At 33.0% G+C, this 8122-nt stretch overlaps 1 protein-coding gene across 3 annotated transcripts in view; it reads right to left on the bottom strand.

Annotated features, from left to right (window-relative positions):
• The window catches only part of LOC102603207 (3-dehydrosphinganine reductase TSC10A-like), an 18252-nt gene extending 14020 nt beyond the window's left edge, over nt 1-4232 (bottom strand). For 2 of the 3 annotated variants that reach the window (XM_006356617.2, XM_015313031.1), the window contains exons 1-2: nt 4106-4232; nt 2075-2148 (exon numbers count right to left, since the gene is read on the bottom strand). The gene's annotated coding sequence lies outside the window, so the exon portion shown is untranslated. Of the gene's footprint in view, nt 1-2074; nt 2149-2602; nt 2766-4105 lie in introns of those variants that run through there. The other variant, XM_015313032.1, reaches the window with a different exon arrangement.
• Between the last annotated feature and the right edge of the window lie 3890 nt (nt 4233-8122).

Below are 8122 nucleotides of genomic sequence, written 5' to 3' on the forward strand. Positions count from 1 at the left end.
TGTGGAGGTACTCGTTTGAAGATCAGTTAATGTGGAAAAGAGTGGTAGGTGCCAAATATGAGGCGGAAGATAGTTGGATGACCAAGGATGTGACTTCACCTTATGGGGTCAGTTTATGGAGATCCATAAGAGAATTATGGGAGGAAGTCAAACTCAACTCCAAGGTGAAAGTGGGGAATGGGAACAAGACCAAATTCTGGAAAGATGAATGGCATGAGTCAGGTAATCTGGAACTCCTCTTTCCAGACATATATAACCTAGTTCTCTCACAACAAAGGACCATTGCAGAGATTTGGACAACACAGGGCTGGAATTTCCAGTTCAGAAGACATCTCAATGACTGGGAAGTGATGAGAGTGGCAGAATTTCTCAACATTGTTGGAAACTTCAATGGACTCCAGGCTGAAGAGGATGCATTATGGTGGAAAGGAAGCAGCAAAGGTATATTTAAAGTAGGTGCAGCTTACAGGTTGATGGAGCAACCAAGTCAACAGATTCCTATCTGGCCATGGAGACAAATTTGGAAAGGCAGAATTCCTTATAAAGTCTCATGTTTTATATGGCTGCTAGCTAAGGAAGCAGCTTTGACACAGGATAATGTTATGAAAAGGGGGATAACCTTATGTTCTAGGTGTTTTCTTTGTGGAGAAACATCAGAAACTGTTAACCATCTTTTTCTACACTGCAAATTTACTCAACAATTATGGAGGGTATTCTTAAGTCTCAAAGGCATATCCTAGGCTATGCCTAGGAGAATTACTGAAGCCCTAAAAAGTTGGGAGGAGGCAGGAGTGCTAGCTAAAGACAGAACGAGATGGAGAATTATCCCTGCTTCAATCTGGTGGGCAACCTGGAAAGAGAGAAATTCTAGGTGTTTTGAGAGCATAGAGAATAGTATGCAGAAAGTTAAACTCAGCTGCATTTTGTTGTTATGTTTTTGGTGCAATCAAGTATACTCTAATGAAACTGTCTCTATAATTGATGTTTTAGATTCAATTTAGATTTAGAATAGTGGAGTTTTTGGAGTTCATCTGTATATAAGGTTTAGTACTGCCCATGTACTATTGTGTTATAATACAAAGTTACCAAGTTTCAAAAAAAAAAAGGATAATATGTATAATTTTCTCTGTATAAATACATAAGGCATCATTAACATTGCACTGCCAGGAATAACTACTTCCAGGTACATAAACAAATGTCAAACAGAGGCTACATCTAAATATGGCAGATTAACAAGACAATATATTCAGAGATTACGTGAATGACCCAGAAATTATGTTGAAGATTTTTATTAAAACTACTACCTACTTGCAGATTTTTGTGACTCGGTGGTTTAGAACTTTTAAGGTGAAATTAGTGAAAGCTTCGGTAGCCAACATGCCATGGAAGAAACTATTATTTATTTATTGTGATGAAGCATATTATGGATGGGTTTAAGCCTAGAACAAACTCAAGAGGTTAAAAAGATAATCCTAAATTTACTTTCAAACTATACTACTCAGAAAATGATATATTTCTATCAAAGCCTTACCATCATTGGACAGGCCGATTAGTTCTTCCATTTAAGTTTGAAGAATTGACTAACTTCATCTCAAGTTTCCAGAGGAAAATGGAATAAGAGTTCACTAATTAATGGTACAGTGATCTAGTTTTCTTTTAAACAACATAAAGTCACATATGTTAATATCCCTAAGAAGTTTTGGTATGTGCCCCATGTTTTCAGCAGATCATGTTGAGGTGCTGCAATTAGTAGTAACATAATTGCTAGGTAATGACAACTGAGATCCACAAGTCCAATCTCCCTGGATAAGCTTTTTAGCTCCCAAAACTGTATTCAAAATTTACAATCTGTTCCGAGACAAAATAAATATAGCTAAGTTACGCATGAATTTAAAATATACAAGGATCCAATTCAATTACAAGTTGAGGAAGATGAGATAGTTCAACAGTAGAAACTAAAATTAATTAATTAAGCCTTCACGATTTGTGGAAAGCTGAAAAAGAGCAACAACCAAGCAGGCACAGAAAGACATTTCTATATATCATTTAGAAGTTCCATTGCACAAAGATTTACCTGAACCTCAGTTCGTGCAAGTGCAATAAGTAGCGGCACACCTTCTTCTCATTTGATGGTGATACTATTGCAGCCTGCAGGATTCAATAATAATGAGTTGGATTAATTACAGATTAAGTAAAAACAGAAAGCAAATTGTGCAGTTGCAACGTGACTAAGAAAATAGCATAAAGCAATCGACAGAAACATGAATAAGTGAATTTCATATTCAGTTAGCATGCTGCAAAGCTCAGGATCTAGTGGTTCAAGTTTATATTCAACTCCGTCCAATTTCGACCGGCGTCATGCTGTACATATCCCCTTTCTCAATTATTTTTGAAAATAAAACATAAGAATAATTTGATAATAGACAAGCAATATGCAGTTGATATTGCTGAAGTTACAAAAAAATAATACCAACCAGTTGAAAATCCTTGAGTGCGTATTTGACTTCTAAATTGTAAACGATTAAGCACACAGTAGCATAAACACCTAAAATAACAATGAAAGCACAAGTCTTTGGCAATATTTTCACAATTCGAAACTAACTTAAGAAAATGTAGAGCCAATTTCAATAGCTATTTGTTCCGTCCTGTTTTGTGCTGCCATATTACTCCAATTTGGTGTGAGAAAGCCACAATTAGCCCATAATACAATATTCTCACTGTCCAATTCAGTCGCTTGTGTGTATAGATCAATAGCTTGTGAATACTTGTACCCAGAAATACATTAAAATCGAAAATAGACTTACTATTTAGGAATATGCATAAACGCCGGCTAGTAAAACGAACTATAAAAACTTGCCAAGATTAACACTCCAAGTCTCTTATTAACAATTAACAAAGTGTAAAAGCTCTTATGAACTTACTAATGAGTTGTCTTACCATGTGTAAATAACAACCCTCCACAAAAAATAGTTCAAGAATACAACAACAATTTTGAGAGGACAAAAGATTGCCTTAAAACTGCAACACTACTTGGAGAAATTGAAGATGAAAATCGGTGGAAGAATGTGAAAGTGATGAAAATCAGTAGTTGGAGAAGCTTGAGAAGATGCAACATTGAGGAAATCCGTGTGTCGTCTCCTCTTGAATGTGAAAGTGATGAAGATCAGTGGAAGTATATTTTGGAGAAAAGAACATAGTGAGAGATTGGAGGAGTGATTACGCTGGAGATATCACACGCAGAGTCGTATATTTCTTCATATAAAGCCACTAACTATAAACAATTTTGTACAAAGAAAACATCAAAAGCAAACAGAAAAAAGATGGAGAATACAATGGAATCAAAAACAGATTTCACACAGTAATTTATATGAAGGTTTGCAAAGCGTAAAAGGTGGTAGTGGGTTTTGTCTATTTTGACCACTACATCTGAAATTCTTCAAGTTTAGTACTGTTGGGGTTGTAAATCTCTTCATTTGGGTGTGCTAAAAAATCCAACTTTGAGGTTCTTGATCCTTTTTGATCCGTAGCTATTGTTTTAATGTCAGTTCTTTGGTAATAACTGTATAAGGTTTTAACTTTTAACAAGTTGGATTCATTTGCTGTTCTTGCTAGAGTTGTTTGTTTTAGTGTGTGTGTGTGTGTGTGTGTGTTATAGAGATAGTTTAGTTATGGCTTCATGTAAAAAAGGAAGAATAAAAGATGCAGTTTTTAGGCGTTTAGTATCTCTAGCATTGATAACTGTGTTTGGAATAGTTTTGATTTTGATTCTCTTTAGGACTAATACAATTCATCTTTACGGTATGTTTAGGGCTCATGCTCAGTTTTCAAACTTTCTTCCCAAATTTATCTTAAGGAATCGGAAACACCGGATAAGACACATGAATTTATTTACTTTTTCGTGGTTCTGTCAATATTCATACTGCCATTTTTTCCCTAATTTCAATTCAAGTGACATTCCGACTTCATCAGCCCATATATATAAAAAACTAAATCTAAAAAAAATCAGATGAAAAATTGAAACCAAAACACAATCAAGGAGAAAGCAAGTGAGGATGGCAAATTAAGAAATCGAAGCCAAAAATTGAAGAGAGACCTAGCAAATTACCTGAAAATCGAAGTTGTACTCAGAGAAGATGCAGGGCAGAAACTTTTATCTTCCCCTTCTTCAATGCTTAGATGAGAGCACTGAGATGGAGCGGGTGGATGCCACGCGTAATGAAGCGAGAATATGATAGCATATCTTTTAATGAAATGTTTACGTACATGTTCAGCAAAAAAAATAAAAAATATTTACATTTACATACATTATAATAATAATAATAATAATAATATTGTTGAAATATATTAAAGGTATAAAAAAATTGTCCAACAGATGAAAATTGAAAATGGAAGAATTTCTTTTTTTCACAAATTCCCTCGGTGGTAGAAGGGAAAGATATTTGAGATATTATTCTTTTCATAATCTTTAAACTTTGTTGGATAGTTGTTATATGCATAATGTATTGTATTGTTTTAATGAAAGGAATACTATCGTTCTCCGTTGCTATATAATGTCACACATCTATAATTTGAATGATAAACCTTAAAAAATATTAGGATACAAGGTAGAACTATCATGTAAAGACAAGGTAAAGGATAAAATAAAATTATTAAATAATAAGTAAAAGTAAAATGAGAAAAAAAATATTAAAGTATCAACGTAATCAAACCAAATCGGTCGTTACACATAATGGATCTTTTCGTCATTACCCAAATATAAATTTAAAACGATAAGATACAATAAAATCTAAGTAACAAGCAAAACAACCATTGTATCTAAACTAACAATATAATACAATACAACGAGTAACAACCATTCAAACAAGGTGTAAAATATTTGGCAGCGTTTTAGAGATGACAATAATTCTCTTCTTCCCCCTAATCACTTTACTACTCTCTCTTTTTTTTGGGTGAAAATTATTTACATTCCATAACTTTGATTTAAAAATCAACCTCACCCTCCAATTTTGAAATATAATCAGTTTTCCCTCTTAATTATTCTTGTAATTTCTATTTTATTCTTGATATTTTCGTTCCTCCATCTATGTGACATTTTTTAATATAATATGAAATATGGTATAATTTCTTAAGTACATAATAACTAATTTAATTTTTTATAAGCAAAATATGACAACTAATTTGACCTACAATGCTACAATTTCTTGAATACAAATAGATCATGTCAAGATGTATATAATTCAGATTCATGTGCAATTGTCTTTTGAAAATGTGGCAATGAATACAAAGATATGTATCACTTCATATAATATCCATGAGTGAATATTTTTCCCCAAAAATATATGTAAATAATATCCAACAATTATCATGCAATGTTGGCTAGCTATCTGATTATTTGATATTAACTTACGTGCATCATTTTTTGTTATATGCAATTTCATATCAAAACAAAGTTAAATAAAAAAACAATTGCTCCACTCCCACTTTTCACATATGTACGTATTGTATATCGAAAATATTGAGATCAGTATTTTCATATAACTCATTGATTATCTATGCTGCATTCTCCCTTGCTACGATAGACATCCAATTTAATTATATAAAATTTAACGACGATAAAAGAAGGAGTATATGGATTTCAAGGTGTCAACCTTGGAAATTTCGAAAGAATTAAAGAAATAAAAAGTACTAAATCAAAACGCAAGAGGGGATACATGACTTGTCTATTTCTTATAGATGGACCCAATTCTGATAAAAGGAAAAATAATAGACATAAATGAGATTTAATTTGAACATGGAGGGCGGGTCGATCCTAGAAAAAAGTAAAAGAGAAAAACGTAAGATTAAAACGCCAATGATTTTTCAAAGGATAACTTGCTTAACGCCAATTTTATTTGTTCTCATCAAAAGTTCAAGTAGCCAACTAATCGATCTACTAAAGATTAAATTACAGAATATAAAAATTTTGCAAGACTTATTTTGAGTATATAAATAAAATTTAAGTAAGTCCTTTTAAATTTCATATATTATATATTTTCTGATTTTCTCATTCGATTTTTGGTATTTCATTTAAATTCATGCCGGATAAGACTCATTTGAAGAGAATAGTACTCCCTCATCACAAATCTTTCCATTAATTTCTAGCGCTCAAACCCAAAATCTTTGATTTAAGAAAATAAAACAATCATATCCATCGCAACCACAACACTCATCGGTAACTTTCATAAACTACAAATTATTCGATACGAAGTACAAAATTTGAACCAAGCTCCCGTGATCCATCTCTTTGTCACGTTACTGAATATTAATATTTCACATGTCTTTGTCAAATTAAAACATGTCCCACATAGGTAAAATTATTGAAAACTCATGTACTACTATGACCTTCAAAATAGAGGTAGAGTCGGAAATTAAAAGTGGCGAAAGTATTACTATTTTTAATATAAATATATTAATTTTTTTCTTCAAATAACATAAGCATATCATGAATTTTTTTAATTTTTTTTTTGGTTTCCCACCTGATGTCCGGAGCCCACATTGGAGCTCCGACTAAATTCGAATCACGCACTGCAGGCCCCATTCGGGGGTGGCGCTCTCAACAGGATTTTCTCCATACTCAGGGCTCGAACCCAAGACCTCTGGTTGAGGGTGAAACACTCCCACCAGTGCACCACAATCTATGTTGGTATATCATGAATTATTTACTACATACAAACTACAAAGTTTGAAGTAAAACTCTCTAAAAATTTAAAAAGACAATAATCAACCAAAAAATAATAATTGAGTTGTAACTACTAAAATAAATTGTCAAAAAATTAGAATGGGGGAAAGTGAGAATCAAACTTAGATTAGCCCATTAAATATTTGTCATTGCACCCCAAATTAATTAGTGAAACCACTTATCTTTGTTATTAGATATATATATATATTTCAAAAAAAAGATAAAAATGAATTGGTTATATTATCGATTGAAAAAAATTTATTATAAAAAAGTTATTAACAACTTTGTATTTTAAAAAAATACTAGAGGAATAACATTTTTATTTGATTTTGACTTTAGAGTTTAGACCACTAATATGTTTGAGTTGTCAGAGGCTAAGGTCCAAGGGGCTACCGCAGTAAGTAAGCGTGTTGTGGCATTTTAATATTATTATATCTTTTAATATTATTATACTTTGCAAATGCCATTTGCTTTCTGCCTAATAACACATTAGTTGCGTTACTACCGTTTGGCAGTTGATGACATTTGATGTCATCTTTATTATCATGTGTCAAACGTATAGTGAATGTGTAATGGTACTTGTCCGTTGGGTTTCTTGGTAGAATGAGTAGTGGTCAAGAAACCCAACGGATAAGTACCATTACACATTCACTATACGTTTGACACATGATAATAAAGATGACACCAAATGTAATCAACTGCCAAACGGTAGTAACGCAACTAATGTGTTATTAGGCAGAAAGCAAATGGCAATTTGCAAAGTATAATAATATTAAAAGATATAATAATATTAAAATGCCACAACAATCCCCCACTCATTTTAATATTACAGAAGAGAGTCTATCAGCTGAAGGAAGACTACTATGCATAATGAAGGTATGCTCAGCATTGAACCTCCACTTAGTGAAACAGTAACTTTTACTCCAGTGTCGTAGTGGTCTCAGACTTGAACTATGATTGCTTAAGGGAAATAAAATATCACTGCTCACACATAATAATCATGGTGTTGACATGAGCTTTAAAGCCAGCATGTTATGGCCATGTGCTATCCCGGTTTCATGAGTGCTTTTGAGAATAAGCCAAACTCTCATAGGAAGCGACCTACTTCCACACATCACATAGGTGAAATCTGTCGAGAGTGCTCCTGTAAGCTTAACACTCCACCCATACGGGCTACAGATATTCATTAAGAGTTTTGTCAACTCAACCTTCACAAATCACTACAGGAAACAATGCACTCACATCATAGGGAGGGAATAAAAAGATAGTGCATTTTTCACAACAAGTCATCATATGATTAGTTTTTCCCTTTGAACCTGGTTATAGGATCTCTAGTCCCCAGGTTGGGTTTCCTCATATATGACTCAAGGATTTATAGGCTTCAATCCCATCCCCCTCGATGTG

The sequence above is a fragment of the Solanum tuberosum genome, unplaced genomic scaffold (assembly GCF_000226075.1).
Source record: "Solanum tuberosum cultivar DM 1-3 516 R44 unplaced genomic scaffold, SolTub_3.0 scf00227, whole genome shotgun sequence".
Taxonomy (NCBI): Eukaryota; Viridiplantae; Streptophyta; class Magnoliopsida; order Solanales; family Solanaceae; genus Solanum; species Solanum tuberosum.